General features: G+C 44.9%; 1 protein-coding gene and 1 long non-coding RNA gene across 6 annotated transcripts in view; one reads left to right on the forward strand and one right to left on the reverse strand.

The window, feature by feature from the left end:
• Positions 1-16,486, reverse strand: part of LOC100409025 (prostaglandin F synthase 1-like) — a 52,189-nt gene that overhangs the window by 8,869 nt on the left and 26,834 nt on the right. Inside the window, exons 9-11 of one of the 4 annotated variants that reach the window (XR_013519495.1) lie at positions 15,269-15,506; positions 12,943-13,080; positions 8,066-8,205 (exon numbers count right to left, since the gene is read on the reverse strand). The gene's annotated coding sequence lies outside the window, so the exon portion shown is untranslated. The remainder of the gene's footprint in view (positions 1-8,065; positions 8,206-12,942; positions 13,081-15,268; positions 15,507-16,486) is intronic. The other 3 variants (XR_013519496.1, XR_013519494.1, XR_013519497.1) reach the window with 3 other exon arrangements.
• The window catches only part of LOC128932537 (uncharacterized), a 32,491-nt gene continuing 16,775 nt past the window's right edge, over positions 771-16,486 (forward strand). Inside the window, exons 1-3 of one of the 2 annotated variants that reach the window (XR_013519506.1) lie at positions 771-928; positions 1,371-1,522; positions 11,483-12,754. This is a non-coding gene — a long non-coding RNA (uncharacterized LOC128932537). Of the gene's footprint in view, positions 929-1,370; positions 1,523-11,482; positions 12,755-16,486 lie in introns of those variants that run through there. The other variant, XR_013519505.1, reaches the window with a different exon arrangement.

The following is a 16,486-nucleotide window of genomic DNA, read 5'->3' on the forward strand; positions in this document are numbered from 1 at the left end:
CCGTGCCCAGCTAATTTTTTGTATTTTTAGTAGAGACAGGGTTTCACCGTGTTGACCAGGATGGTCTTGATCTCTTGACCTCGTGATCCACCCGCCTCAGCCTCCCAAAGTGCTGGGCTTACAGGCCATGTAAATATTTTTAAAAGCCAACTAAGCCTCTTCCCAGAATTGCAACTTGTGAGTGTTGTATTAAGAGTAAGAGAGCCAACTCTTTGGAAATGTAAACATTAAGAAAGGAAAATTCCTATCCCTGCTCCAAGCTATAACTTCCTGCCTGTCACAGCGAAATGTTATTTTTCCTCGGGATAAACGTGATTGGCACAGATGGCTACCCCAATTACCAGGTGAATTTACGACGAAACCCTGAGAGAATGTTATAAAAAAACAGTGTTGTTAGGCCTTCTTATGTGAGACCCACTTATTGTTTGTCATAAGAAGATGTGTGTAAGGGCTGGACACCTTGGCTTTTTACCAAAGTCAGATTCATTTCTGTCTTTTAATCTCATTAGACATTATCTGTGCTGCATGTGGCAGCATGGTTTAATGCCTTTTGAATAAGAACATTATTTTCTTTCTTATCTACATTTGTAGAGAGGAGTTTTGTAGATTGGCAGCAGATTTCATTTTTAACATGATTCACCAGTACTAAGGAGAACAGACTTGACAATTATGTCCCAAATCAGGCACAACATTTCCCAGCTGTTCTCTCTGAGGACTGCTTCCTGTGGGATTTCTTCTGCCTAACAAGACCTCCTTTGCTAATCAGGCTTGTTCTTCTCTCCATCTTGTAACTTGTGTTGCCACTCTAAACAGTTTTGCCAAGGTTTAAGTGCCCCGCGACTATTTTTTTCTGTTACCATGGATGGTATACTAACGTCTGTACCCCACGGGCGGTAGAAGTAATCACTCTGTGGTTAGCCAAGGACATGTTAGTACATTTTTTTTGCCTTTTCTCTTTGTCTGCCTTTTTTCTTTTCTTTTTTTTTTTTTTTGAGGAGTTTCACTCTTGTTACCCAGGCTGGAGTGCAATGGTGTTATCTAGGCTCACCGCAACCTCCGCCTCCTGGGTTCAGGTAATTCTTCTGCCTCAGCCTGCTGAGTAGCTGGGATTACAGGCTACACCATGCCCAGCTAATTTTTTTTTTTGTATTTTTAGTAGAGATGGGGTTTCACCATGTTGACCAGGAGAGTCTCGATCTCTTGACCTCGTGATCCACCCGCCTTGGCCTCCCAAAGTGCTGGGATTACAGGCTTGAGCCACCGCGCCCGAGCCTGGCTGCCTTTTTTTCAATTGAATGTTTCGTGAAACTTCAGAGGGAAAAGGGGAATTTTTCTCTTGGCCCCTAACAGCTTGATCTTCTACCCCACAGGAAGTCCTCACGGAAATGGGCCCCTGCACTTCCTGTCATGGCTCCTCTTTAGGAAATGCTTTCTCAGTATGCTTGAGGACATGTCAGAATGATTTTTTTTGTTTAACACCCTCTTGGAGCATACGAGATGAATCTACACGTGGATGTTGTCGGTGAGTCAGGACAATCTGGGCCAGTGGCAGGGGGATGAAAGGATTTCCAAGACAGTTGTAGGTAAAGAAAGGCAGATTTATTAGAGAAAGTAGAAAAATATATGGCAAGAAAGAAACGGGCAGTATAAGCAGAAGAGGAGCATATTGAAAGAAAACAGTCTTGATGGAAATTGCATAGAATGAAACTTGGGCTGATTGATAATGCAGAGGCAGCAGGAGACTTAACTTGCATTCTTCCTTCAGCTGAGCTGTTTGCTAAATTGAGGCATTTGATGATAAGCAGGAAGTTTGTGAATTCTGCAGGTTATCTGCGTGGGAGGGTTATATGTCCTGGGTCGTAAAGAAGGACAGACCTATAGCTTATCACTTTTTCATTTTATTTATATGTCCTGGACCGTGGAGAAAGGCGAACTCATTATTTCTTGGCTTTTCCCTGCTCTTGACAACCTTACTCCTTTTCCCTAATTAGGCCTCCATGGTGGTTGCCTGAACCTCAGTCCGACTTTCTCTCACTAGAATTTACAGTCTGAAAGGAAAATTGCAGAGTGTGGGTGTCATGGGGGCTGCAACGTATTATTTATTGCTGGGCTCTAGAGAGGAGAAGTCACAGGTTTCTGGGGCTGAGATGTCCTGAGCTTCCCTGGTGTGAGAGCCTCCTAAGCCCTGGTTGTTCCACCCTTCCTGTCTTCTTGGAGTCACCCAGGACCCTTCCAATAACCGACTTTGTCTTCCCTTATGGCTTGTTTTTACTGTTGCAAACAGACTTGAGCAATATGTGGTAATAGTAGTTCTCAATTCACAGTTGCTGCTATGGTTTGATGTGTCCCCCAAAGTGCGTGCGTTGGAAACATAATCTCCAATGCAATAGTGTTGACAGGTGGGGCCTTTAGGTGGTGATGAGGTCATGAGGGTGTGAAGGGCAGAGAAAACTCTGGACCTCAAAATCACGACGCTGAAGAGAAAAGCCAAGCTGGAAACTGACAAAGCTGTCTCATTTTATTCCTAAGTAAGATACTACGAAGATTTAAAAAAAGGCTAATACCTCCCTCACAATTTGCCTACAGGAAATTCCTTGTCATCCTCAAGATCTTTACCCTAAAACGGTTCTGTTGAATTTCACCTCAGCGATGTAAATTGATAGCTTATCTTCAGAGGCAAGGGTGAGTTAGTCATCAGGGAACTGGATTCTTGTTTTTTTTTTTTTTGGACGGAGTTTCGCTCTTGTTACCCAGGCTGGAGTGCAATGGCGCGATCTTAGCTCACCGCAACCTCTGCCTCCTGGGTTCAGGCAATTCTCCTGCCTCAGCCTCCTGGATTCTTGGTTTTAACAAATCAGTATTGGGTTTGCTCTTTCTCTCTGTCTCTCTCTTTCTCTCTCTGTGTGTGTGTCTCATGTGCTCTCTTTCTCTCTCTCTGTGTGTGCGAGTGTGTTTGTGTGTGTCTCATGTGCTCTTTTTCTCTGTGTGTGTCTCATGTGCTCTCTTTCTCTGTGTGTGTGTGTCATGTGCTCTGTGTGTGTCTCATGTGCTCTCTTTGTGTGTGTGTGTGTGTGTCATGTGCTCTCTGTGTGTCTCATGTGCTGTCTTTCTCTGCTGCCTTCCACCATGGGGTGACAGAGCAAGAATGCCCTCAGTCACCACCAGATGTTGTAACCACCCAATGGGTTCTCCTTGTCCACGGCCTAGACAGGGCCTATTTATCAAGACAGGGGATGTGCAATTACCAAAGAGTTCAGTTCAGTTGGAGCTGGCTGTACAGGAGACTGGAGCTTTATTATTACTCAAATTGGTCTCCCTGAAAGTTCAGGGAGTCTTTAAGGATGACTTAATCAGCAGGGGTAAAAAAGTAGGGAGTGCTGATTGATTGGGATGAAGATGAAATCATAGGCAGTAGAAGCTGTCCTCTTGAACTGGGTCAGTTTCTCTGTGGGGACCACAGGACCAAAGTAGTCATTTTCATCAGTTTGGGTGTTGCCAGCTCAGCTGATAAGTGGAGTGCAGGGTCTCCAAAATATCTCGAGCAGTTATCTTAGGTTTTGAAATAGAGACGTTATCCCAAGAGCAATCTGGGGAGGTTCAGAATCTTGCAGCCTTCAGCTGCCTGACTTCTGAATGGCAATTTTTAATCTCACAGCTAATTTGTTAGTCCAGAAAAGACAGTCTAGTTCCCAGGCAGGAAGGGGATTTCTTTTGGGAAAGGGCTGTTATCAACTTTCTTTCAAAGTTAAACTATAAACAAGTTCCTCCCAGAGTTAGTTCAGCCTACACCCAGGAACGAACAAGGACAACTTGGTTAGAAGCAAGATGGAGTTGATAGGTCAGGTCTCCAGCACTGTAATACTATTCTCAGTTACAATTTTTACAAGGGCAGTTTCAATGTGAACTTCTTGATTATGGGTTTCCTAGCCTGAAGAATGATAAAAAACTAGTCTCTGTTCTGTATCAATTACCCAGTCTCACATATTCTGTTAGATTAGCAGAAAATGGACTATGACACTACTTTAGAAAACTGTCATTTCCATGGTTCAGTTTTTTTCTTGTTCATGCTTTATGCTACATTTTTCTTTCTTTTTTTTTTGTTATTGATGGTGAAATATTTGTTTTCTCTCATTTGTGGCTTACACTGTTGTGCGCTGTCTACCATTCATTGGCTTCCTTTTTCTTTATTTAAGATGAGGTCTTGCTCTGTCACCCAGGTTGGCGTGCAATGGTGTGATCACAGCGCCCTGCACCTTCGACCTCCCAGGTCCGAGCAGTCCTTCTGCTTCAGCTCCCAATTAGCTGAGACTACAGACAGGTGCCACTACACCCAGCTGATTTAAAAAAATTTTTAAATTTTTTCCTCTGAGCAGACACAAGTTCTCGTGGTGTTGCCCAGGCTGGTCTGAGCTGAAGAGATCCTCCTGCCTCAGCCTCCGAAAGTACTGGAATTACTGGCATGAGCCACTATCACACCTGGCCATCTGTCTTTTTTTCCTGCGTTCTGCCCATAATTGCTTTTTTTTTTGGGGGGGGGTCTTTTTCCACATGTTTCATGTTCAGAGTCTCTAAGGCATATGATATAGCTGAGCTGGTTCACCCCTGCCCTGTAGAGTGCACTATGTGGGTAAAGTCCCTGGTCTGCTGTGAATCACCCAGCCACAGGAGGGCTGCCTCGCTCTGGTTTCACATGCCTGTTTTAAACAGTCATGCCCAGAATTACCTGGCCATACTGTAACCTTAATAAAAAATCTAATTTGTGAAGTCAAAGAGTTTGCTTTTCATAAAACGAAAATCTTTTTTGTTTGGGAGTCTCACATACCGTTAGGGTCCCTCTTTTAGCACCTCACTAAGATTATTCAAATTCATTAAAATTTTTAAATGAACTCAGATGTTTGTAGAAACCTCTGGCCATTTTGCTGGTTCAACAGAATCACCTTTTTCCACTAAGGAACATTAGTGGTAGTTGAGTCATGAGGTTAATAGTCCCCACTTTTCCACCTCCCTCTCCCCACCCAAAATGTATTGGGCTGAGTGATAAGGACCAAGTACTAATCAACTGGCCAAAGGCTTCCTTGTATCTCCACAAGTCCTAGGTATTTCTCTCTCATTGAGAAAAGAGGGTCTGTGTTGATGCTTGGACGTGGGATTTGGTTTTTGTTTGTTTGTTTGTTTGTTTTTTTAAATAAGGAGTCTCGCTGTGTCACCCAGGCTGGAGTGCAGTGGTGTGACCTCAGCTCACTGAAACCTTAGCCTGCTGGGTTCAAGAGATTCTCCTGCCTCTGACTCCTGAGCAGCTGGGACTACAGGCAAGCACCACCAAGCCCAGATAGTTTTTTTAGTAGGGATGGGGTTTCACCATATTGGCCAGGCTAGTCTCGAACTCCTGACCTTGTGATCTACCCACTTCATACCACCGCACTTGGCCAGATGTGGGATTTTATACCTTCCTGGCACCCAGGGTTGAAAAATCAATAAACAGAGAAGGCATAGAAAATGATGGGTCATGCCAGGACTACTGGTTTTTCTTTCCTTCTGTTACTTGTTACAGTGATTTTCTAGCAGGAAACTTGAGTTCTACATGACTCAGTTTTTCTTGAATCTCAAACCAGCTGAACATTCCATTCTTCAGAGATTGGCACCAAATCACTTTGTCCAATCTCAAAAAATCTCACTGTTTTTTCTTTAGGTGCATTTTTGAAGACAAAGGGAAAAACCGTGGGCAAAAAAGTCGGACTTTACTGAATGTGCACCGTAGTTACATGGCAGGATGTTCTGATTGGCATAAAACTAACCGAACTTTAAATACGAAGTAGGTCACAGGAAGAGAACAGGACTTTGGAGAGAGTACAGAGTGTGTGAGTTGTTCTCTCCACTTCAGTATTTTCCTCAACCTGTTGTCTAAATAACATAGGAATTCCATTTTGGAATACATGGAAAAATCATTTAAATTTGTTTATAGGTATAGAAGGGGTCCAGAAATGTTAAGAGCACACATGGTTTAAAGTGTATACCTTTGCTTCATGGGAGAGCATAGCAAGTTGAAAATGTTTTCTACTGAAGCAAGTGAATGCTTCATGATTTAAAAAGAAAGAGGAGCTTCTGACGGCTGGTGAGCAGTGAAGGGTAGAGCAGGCCCATTCTTTCATGTGTCAGACATGTCTGCTCTACCCCGCCCCTCACTGAGGCACTCACACTCACCAGGCATGATCATCTAAAACTGTTTCGATAGTGTTATCTCCAACCTCCTTCTCTGGGAAATATTGCTGACTCACAGTGACTAGGGGCCTTCGATGGCACTCTAGACCGCCAGTCGCCAGTCTGGATCACTGAACCCGTTCTGAGCTGCACCGGTCTTTTACTTTAGTGCCAGGTGGTTGGAAAGAGGCCCGCACAGTAGAGCTACTCATTTAAAAATAATCCTTTTGGTTGAAGCTTTTGTCCAGTTTGTCTGAGGCTGGTATCTGTCCTCCCAGGGGGCAGGAGTGGGGCGGCCACTGGCTGAGGACCTCATGGTGCCCTATTGTTCTTAAGACTTGTCATACAGGGTGAAGGAAAGCAAAAGGTGCCACTTAAAATGTACTTTTTGGGCATATTTTTATATGGCTATTCAGAGGTACCACAATTCACAATCCAATTTTATATGGCTACTTAGGCTGCCGACACACAAATAGATATGAAAAGGTTTCTTCTCAGGCAGAGATTTGCAGGCGCTGAGGAAATGCACGTTAGTGAAGAGAGGATAAAAGCCTTTCTCTGAGCCCCCCACTCCCTGCCCTGCCGCTTATCTGCCTTCTTGGATAAAGGTAAGATTAACTTCCAGGATAAAACAGACTAAGGTCCTAACACTTAAAAGATCAGACAGAGAAAATTCCCCCCAGGCCACCGTCTTTCTTCCTGAGGGCAGCTTGGGGAGCCCCTGAGAGGCTCACGTCTGCGTGGGGACAGCCTTGGCTCGCCATGCGCGCCTCTCCCATGCTGACATCCACCTCCCGCAGAGACCCCAAACCCCTGTTCTCTCTGTAGCCTCAGGATGTGAGGAAACCTTCCATCACCCGGCCTGTCCTGGAGTCTATTGTTGGCAGGAATCTGTGTTTTCCTGTGAATATACATGTGTATCCGTGCACATGTATATATATTTGCATGCCTTTTTATATTAATCTCTGTTGTCAGTTTGTTTTATACAATCAAATTATCACAACTTCAGAAGGGAGAGGGAAGGAAGTGCCGTCTGCGCCTACATGGGTATCTGAATTTCCTATGCGAACCAGAAAAGGTGAAGGAAAGTACTAAATGCAGGTTGGGTGAAGCACAGCATGACGATGACAATGTACCACCTAGTGATTTTGTCCAGCAGAAGCTCCTTATCACTTGAGAATGAACTTTTGTTAATGGCGTTGTTTGGCCGGCATGGTAGAAGCAATAAACATGAAGGGCGCACAGGAAAGGGTGGCCGGCATCATCCAGGCGGTCGTAAGAACACTCATAAAACGTGAGGCTGGATCAGGTGCATTTAGGATAAGTAAGAGATCAGAAACCTGCTGGAAACAAGGTACAAGTCGAGCAGGCTGTCCTAGAAAGAGGAAATGGCTGGAAAAAAGGCAAGAACACGGAGATGTAGTCACGATCTCAGGCAAGGTTTTCTGTGCCAACAAGATTCAATGAATCAAGGCAGAGACGGTCACAAAATGACATGAGGCCTTGATACAGGAGAATTTCATTATGCTGAAGGTAGAAATGGGTGTTTCTGAGGAGTCTCATTACATGTATGCCTGGGACTGGGCATCTAGCTTTGTTCAAGGAATTCTCAATACGCTGTTTGTGATGGCATTTGTGGTAAAAATGGATGGTATGAGACTTAACTAAGTTCTTCTTGTAGAATCAATGTCTAGAAATGACCAATCTAGTGATCATTTTGTATCTTGTAAAGTATGTCTTACATCCTTATCAAAGACAGTTGGTATATTTCATACTTCAACTTAAAGAGTCAAGAGTGGACAGTGCCCAGAAGAACATTCAGACTCCTCTAACGTATACCATTTCCCTGTGTTCCTGTAAGATATACCTGCATAGAGAGGAAGGGAGCGAACAAAGGGCAATGGATCGATTCCAGCTTCATTCGGAATCACTGGCAGTTGCTATATGAGCTCTTCCTATATTGAAGTTGGTGAAATGAAGAACGCGGGAGCCTTGTCTTCTACTGGGCTGTCACAGAGGAAAAGGAGGAAAGACAGAGTCAGATTAGCTGAGGAGGATGACGGATCTGAAGCACAGCCATTCCGTGAGGCCGAATGGTGGACACTTCATGCTGGTTTTGGGATTTGGCAATTATGCTTCTGAAGATGCAAGTGGACCCTGGGGTTCTGAAGGGTCCTAGATCAGCTGTCCTTGCAGGGCTGTCAGCAGGCAGGAGCCCTGCACCTGGTAGACAGTGGGTGCTTGGAAAGGCTTATCTGAGCTTCCATTTCAGTGTCTCTAACTTGCCTCTCTCCAGGTCACAGAGATCTTTTCTTGAACGAAAGTGAGATGACAAGCACATGACTCTGAGGATTCAGAGACTGATCATTTTGTGGGTAGATTATATTTAGAGTTATTATTATTAATGTTACCTAACTGATATCAAGTGGCTTCTGTGAAAATTTTTCTGAGAAAATTTTTCCTTCTACTCAGCCTGACTGGGACCAAAATACCTTGTGGGGGAGTAGAGCTTTGGACAATTTCCACCGACATCTCCTTATGGATATTAAATGAGCTGCTTGAAAACCCATGACTCTGTCTAAGACAACTGAAGTTGTCCAGGGGCCCAGTGAGTCACCTGGAGCGTTTTCGGAACGCCTCCAGGAGGCCTATCGAATTTACACCCCACCTGATCCAGTGGCTCTCCAAAATAGCCGTGCTATTATTTTGGCATTTGTGGCCCAGGCAGCCCCTGCTATTCAGAGAAAATTACAAAGCTTGAGGGATTTGCCGGAATAAATATCACCCAGCCTCTAGAAATAGCTCAGAAGGTTTTTGACAATCGAGACCATGAGAAACAGAAACAGGCTGCTCTGGCAGCTGACAAAGCTTCAAAAGTGAGGCCAAAATCTTAGTGGCCGCACTCTAAAAAGTTAAACACAAGCATTCCAAGTTGTCTATGAGCTGTAATCGCAAACGCAAGTCTGGTCCAGGAGGCTGATAAACTAAGCCTGGGCCAACACTTACCCCTCATGGCTCCTCATGCCATTGAGACACTGCTGCACAGTGCCTCTGAAAAACGGATGTCAAATGCTGGCCCATTACAGTACCAGAGTCTGCTGTTGGCTCAGCCTCGCCTGACTTTCTCCCCTACAAGGTGTTTAAATCCAGCCACTCTTCTACTTGATCCAGACCTGACCAGAGCAGTCCATGATTGCCAGGAACTGTCAGAGACTGCAGAGGCTGGCTGCCTGGACCTCCAGGATGCCCGCTGGAGAAGGCTGATGCCACCGTATTCACGGACAGCAGCAGTTTCCTCGAACACGGGGTGCGAAGGGCTGGGGCGGCTCTCACCACGGAAACGGACAGTGTGTGGGCCTAGGCCCTGCCGGCCCGAACTTCGGCGCAAAAGCCTGAGTTAATTGCTCTCATTAGGCCCTCCGATGGGGTAGGAAGAAACGCATCAACATTTACACTGACAGCCGGTGTGCCTTTGCAACTGTGCACGTTCATGGAGCTATTTACCAGGAGAGCGGGCTTCTCACTTCGCCTGGAAAAACTATCAAAAAAGGAAGAAATCCTGGACTTATGCCAAGCCGTTTGGCTCCCCTGCAGGCAGCTGTGATCCACTGCAAAGACATCGAAAGGAAAGCCACTGCCGGAGGGAACCAAAGGGCCGACTCTGCTGCCCCAGAGGCAGCCCAGCTTCCTGTCACCCCTTTAACTCTATTACCCACTGTATCCTCCCACAGCCCGATTTGCCTGATCGCCCAGTCTACTCTCCAGAAGATAAGCAAGCATTGGACCTTCAGGCCAGTAAAAATTGGGACAGATGGTGGGTTCTCTCGGATTCAAGAATTTTCCTGCCCCAGACCCTGGGAAAGGCTTTGGTCGGTGGTCTCCATTCTTCCACTCATCTAGAGGGAATAAAGCTGGCCCAGCTTTTAAGAAGCTGGTTTAAAATTCCCCACCTTCAAGACTTGACTAACCTTGCAGCCTCCCGATGCAGGGAATGTGCGCAGGTAAATGCCAGACAAGGCCCAAAACCTGAACTGGGCTGCCGTCTTCGAGGATGTACCCCCAGAGAAAGATGGGAAATAGACTTCACAGAAATAAAGCCACACTGGGCGGGATGTAAGTATCTCCTGGTGATGGTGAACACTTTTTCTGGATGGACTGAGGCATTTGCCACCAAAAATGAAACTGCCTCTGTGGTAAATTCTTACTCAGTGAAATCATCCCTTCATGTGGGCTGCCGTTTGCTATAGGATCTAATACCGGGCCAGCCTTCACCTCGTCCATAGCTCAGTCAGTCAGTAAGGCATTAAATATTCAATGGAAACTCCATTGTGCCTATTGGCCTCAGAGCTCTGGACAGGTAGAACGCACGAATCAAACCTTACAAAGTACTCTTACAAAGTTTGTCTTAGAGACCGGTGAGGACTGGACAAACCTCCTTCCTTTAGCTCTTCTTAGAGTCAGATGCACCCCTTACAAGGTGGAGTTCTCCCCTTTGAAAATCATGTATGGAAGGGCTCCCCCTATCTTGCCTAAGCTAAAGAATACCCATCTGGCAGAAAGAGCCCAAGCTAACTTGTAACAGTACCTGCAGTCTCTCCAACAGGTTCAACACGTCGTCCAGCCACTCACCCGGGAGCCCCCCCATCCGAATCCTTCTTGTTTATCTCCTTTACCTGTTCCCTCCCGCTGTGTCCTCTACCCCGCAGGATGTGTGTATGCAAATACCACCTGGAGGGCAGGTGCCTCTAACAAGGTTTCTCTTGCGGCTGATTTGTGTGCTCTGTTCCCGGAACCCCGCCCTCCCCAGCTAGTGCTATCGGAGCAGGTGCCACTGACCTTACTGCTGATTTTAGACACACAGCGGCCCAAATCAGATGTGGGACAAAAGCAGAAAAGAAACTTCAGTTGCTTAACTTCTACCTCCGTCCAGGAAAACACCCCAATACTAGCTGCCAGCAGGTTAATGAATTTTCCTGCCCTTACTGGACTGGTGTAACCTTGGCTACTTATTTTAGCTTGCAATCCTCTTACCATAACTGTTCATTACCCTAGCTTAACTCATTGGTACTACAATATGACATGGGAATTAAGGACGAAACTGGCCGGAGATTGTTGACTGTGCCTAAAGGCTGAGTCCCCATACTATATCGGACCGGGAGTTAAAGCCCCTTTCAGCATCAGGCCTCTTGCTTGCCAGCACTCCTGTGTTCCCTTACACTGGGGGGTATTACAGGAAACCTACTTAATCAGCAACGGGAATAAACTGTGTAATTCTCCTTTTCAGGCTACTCGTAACCAGTCTCTACTCACTTCCCTGAATCCCCCAGTCCTACCAGGCACCTAACGATACCTGGCTGGCCTGTTCCTCAGGCCTCCCCCGCTGCATCAATGGGACTGAACCTGGACCTCTTCTGTGCCTGTCAGTTCATGTGCTTCCCCAGGTCTATGTGTACAGTGGACCAGAAGGACAGCTTCTCATTACGCTCCCTGAACTGCATTCCAGGACCTGCTGAGCTGTCCCACCCCTTGGGCCCCTTCTGGCTGGCCTTAGCGTAGCTGGGTCAGCAGCTATTGGCACTGCTGCCCTCATCCGGGACTGGACTAACGTCCCTGTCTCAACAAGTAGATTCTGGTTTGGAAAATCTCGTCTGCCATAAATATGTTACATACTCAGGTAAAATCCCTAGCTGAAGTTGCTCTCCAAAAACGCCGGGCTTAGATCTAGTATTCCTATCCCAAGGAGGTTTATGTGCAGCATTGGGAGAAAACTGTTGTTTTTATACTAACGACTCTGGTGTCATAACAGACACCCTCCAAAAGGTCCAGGACAAGTTACATAGCTGCCGATGAGAATGAGAGAAGAATGCCTCATGGTTCCAAAGCATGTTTGACTGGAGCCCATGTTTAACTACCTTAGTAACTGGGCTAGTGGGACCTCTTCTCCTGTTAGGCTTAATCTTTGAACCCTGCCTGTCAAACTGGCTCCTTACTTTTATAAGACAGCGCAGAAATTCTGTTAAACTCAGGTATCTCAGCAGCCACTATAACCCCCTTGTAACCGAGGAGTCAATGCTTTGACTCCCCAAAAACACAAGTGGGGAATGTAATAACCTACCCTGGGCTAGCATCGCTGACTCCATCCTAGCTGTAAACTCCAACCTGGTGTCCCCCTCCCTACCACAGCCCCTCTGAGTGCATAACTGGGTCATGCTGCACTTAGAAGTGTTGAGGCGTACCGCTCCTAACACTTGTAACCGCTGTAACCGAATCCTACTTGGCATACCCGCCCCCTGCTATTGTAAGAAAAAAAATTTCCCTTTGATCCTTGTGTAGAAGGAGCCTGAACACCCCCCTTGTTGGTGACACCTGTGCCCGCAGCCCCTTCCTCTAACCTGCTTTTCTGCTTCTGTAAAGTTCCGCTTCAGCTAGGCTCCCTGTCTCCTATCTACATCAAAGTATAAAAGATAATGAAGCCCCTTCCTCGGGGCCAAGAGAATTTTGAGTGTTAGCTGTCTGTCGGCCACTGGTTAATTAAAAAAGGATTCTTAATTTGGAACTCAGTGTGGCACATTCCTTCTAACTCGCTCGGTTACATTATGTCCACCTTTTATCACTGTGGTTAACTATAGAACAGAGCTAAAGAGAACAGAACAGAATGTGCTGTCCTGTTTACTTGTTAACAGAAGCAAAATTCATACAGTAAAAAGGTATAAAGTGAAATAAAAGCCTCCTCAACACTCTGACCTGTGTTTTCACTTGAGGCGTTGCAGGAAGAAGAAGCAGGTCCAGGGTGCACTGTGCGTTTCTTTGTCCTGCAAGGGCTGTTTTCTGGGAAGCTTGCAAGCGCAGTCTCTCAGGTGGAGTCATGAATTCACTCTCTGTCTGAAATTTGAGGGGCAGCAAGCACTTGCTATGGTCCTGACTCTGCCCACAGGCAATGCCAGTTGGTGAAATGAGGACTGTGCCATGAGTGAGACCAGAGGGTCATGTGTGGGAGTGGCTCTCGGGCTTCTGCCTCTGTGTCTGGCTGCTCTCACTGTGATATGTCCTGGATCTGGCTGCAGTGTTCCTCCCTCTCACACCTCCCATACAAGTTCGGATGCTGAGCAGGGCACTGCCTTGCGTAACTCCCTTTGTGAGACACCAGCACATTGACCTTAGTCACTTCTGGGCTGAGAAGACAGGCACACAGGGGCACTCAGTAAATGCCTGTGGCCTAAATGCTGAAAAGACTACCTGGGAATGAAGGATGAAAAGAATCATGAATGATCTGAAAGCCCCAGCCGGTGGGAACTGGGAAGGGTGGGTGTTTTGGACTCATTTATTATTGTTAGCCAAAAATAGTTGCTGTGATGTGTGTGTGACTGTGACTGTGTGTGTGTGTATGTGTGCACCTGTGTGTGTGCCTGCATGTATGTGTGCCTGCGTGTATATGTGTGTGCTCATGTGTATGTGTATGCGTGTGTGAATGTGTTTGTGTGTGTGTGCCTGTGTGCATCCCTCCATGTATCCGTGTGTACACCTGTGTATATGTGTGTGTGTGCCCTAGGATTGTTGGAATGATAAATGCGCATTATATCTAAGAATACAGCTAAATATCTCTACCATGAGAATTACAAAACACTGCTCAGAGGAAATCATCTCGACAGACACAAATGGAAAAACTTTCCATGCTCATGGATAAGAAGAATTAATATTGTTAAAATGGCCATACTGCCCAAAGCAATTTACAGATTTAATGCGATTCCCATCAAACTATCAATGACATTCTTCACAGAATTAGAAAAACATGCTATGTTAAAGTTTACATGGAACCAAAAAAGACTCTCATAGGCAAGGCAGAGCAAAGGTGGAGGCATTACATTACCAAACTTCAAACTATGTTGAAAGGCTCCAATAACCAAAACAGCATGAGACTTGTATAAAAACAGACATATGGATCAAGAGAATAGAATAGAGAGTTCAGAAGTAATGCTGCATAGGTACAATCATCTGATTTCTGACAATTAATAAAAAATAAGCAATGGGGAAGGGACTCTTCAAGTGATTGGTACCTGGGTGACAAAATAATCTATGCACCAACTCCCCATGACATGACATGCAGTTTACAAACCTGAACATGTATCCTGAACCCAAAATAAAAGATTTAAAAAAACTGCAATCCAGTATTGATGGGCATTAAGGCAATGCAACTCCTGTCTTTACCGATTTCAGGGGTTCCTATCTATTGGGAGACAGCCTTTCTCTGGCACCAGCTGCAACCAATTATTATTTTAGCAGGGCAAGTTAACAACTGTGTGACCATCAGGTGGTCTTAGGAAGGGCCCCTCTCATGCCCTGCTCATGTCTGACTAACTACCTACTCTATCATTCCCCGTCAGCAGTCCAAGGCCTGACGCTTGGGGAAAATGGACAAAGGTCAGGCTCTGTAACTGCTTCCTACTGACAGAGGGGTGGTGAAGGCTGTTCTGTGGGTTTTGGCCTCTTGATATGTGTCAGGGCAGAGTGACTCTGTGGGTTGGTGAAATTGCTACCCAGTCAGCTCCAAGAGAAACATGAACAGGATTTTCGTTTTGTTGTGTTCCACTAATGGACAGTCTAGCGGTCTTTTACAGAAGGGTGACTGCTGAGCATTCAGAAGATGATATCCTCACTGAGGATCATTTGGACCTTGAAGGCCTCTCTCTCTAGGTTCTTTTGAGCTGCAGCCAGAGATCACTGGTTGGTTCAAGGAATAAGCAGGGTTAGTCTAAATTGCAGATAAAAATACAGAAAACCAACTGTGGAGACTAGAATCCAATAACAGGTGTACCACAGTTTTTGAAACATTTGTCTCTCTACAGTCCTCATTTGTATTACAAACAAATCATGATAGGACTCATTTGGTTGCAAAACAGGCTTTAGCCTTATTATACTTGGCCTGATTATTTGTATAACACATAGCGAGAATAATTTTTTGCCACTTAGGCTTCTTTTTAAATTGGCTTTGGTGAAACTTTGTTCCATAAGGAATCTCAAACAAGACTTTTTAAAGCCTTAAGCCCAGCCACGGGTGTGTACTGTCAAATACCTGCATGGTCTGGGTACGTTCTTCTCCTCTTGAGGTCCTAGGACAACTTGAAGCTCCTGGGCCTGTCAGAAAGTGACATTCTTTATTTACCATGGGTCAGAAACTGTGTAGACAAGGCATGAGGCCAGTTTTCCAAAGAAGCTACGACTGGTTCTCTAAGTCAACTTTGATTCCTTAGAGGAAAGCACACCATTTCAGTCAAAACCTCGGTAAAATAACCAGTTCCTTCAGTTGCGTCCTGTTGAAAAAAACAAAACAGATTCTTGTCACGCTTCTGCAAATACCTACATTGCCCTATGTGAAAAACATTCAGAAGTCGTTTCCAAATAGTAATAGAGCTATTCAAATGATCTATTTTGTTGGGTGAGTTATGGTATCGCGTATTTTTCAGGGAATTGGTCCATCATCTAACCTGTGAAATTTACGTGTATAGAGTTGTTTGTAGTAGTCCCTTACCATCCTGTTTATTTCTACAGGATCGTTAGCATAACTGCCTGTTTCATTGCTTATGTTGGTAGTTCGTGTTTTCTCTATTTTTTTATGTCAGTCTTGCTAGAAGCTTGCCTGAATTTATCTTTTCAAAAACTAATTCTTTGCTTCATTTTTTTTCTGTTTTTCCTCTCAAATTCATTGGTTTCAGCTCCTCTATTGATTATTTCCATAGTTTGCTTTGGGTTATTTTGCTCTACCTTTTCTAGGTTCTTGACATAAGAGCTTAGATTGTTGATTTAAGATTTCCTCTTTTCTATGGAATCTATTAGCACAGCTTCAGCTGTGTGCCGCACCATTTGATATGCTGCATTTTGATTTTCATTCAGTTCAATGTACTTTTCTATTTCCTTCAAGACTTCCTATCTTACCCATGGATTATTTAGAAGTGTATTGTTTAATTTCCAAGAGTTTGGTGACTTTCATGTTACTGTTCTGTGTTTGGTTTCTAATTAGATTCATTTTTCCTTGAATAACATACTCTGTATAATTTCAATTAATGTCTGTTTGTTCAGGCTTTTATGATTTTGGTTATTTTCTAGGTGTTGTGGGTTATGGCCGGAATATGGTCTGCCTTGATTATGCTCTTTGGGGACTTGAATCTATTTTGTGGTATTGTCAAGTAGAATGTTCTATAAATCCCAGTTAGATCCTCTTGGATGCAGTTTGATGAATCCATAGCATGTTTTGGTGTGTCTCTTTGCATAGCATTGGTTGCTATTAGTATTA

This window comes from Callithrix jacchus, chromosome 7 (assembly GCF_049354715.1).
Source record: "Callithrix jacchus isolate 240 chromosome 7, calJac240_pri, whole genome shotgun sequence".
Classification (NCBI taxonomy): domain Eukaryota; kingdom Metazoa; phylum Chordata; class Mammalia; order Primates; family Cebidae; genus Callithrix; species Callithrix jacchus.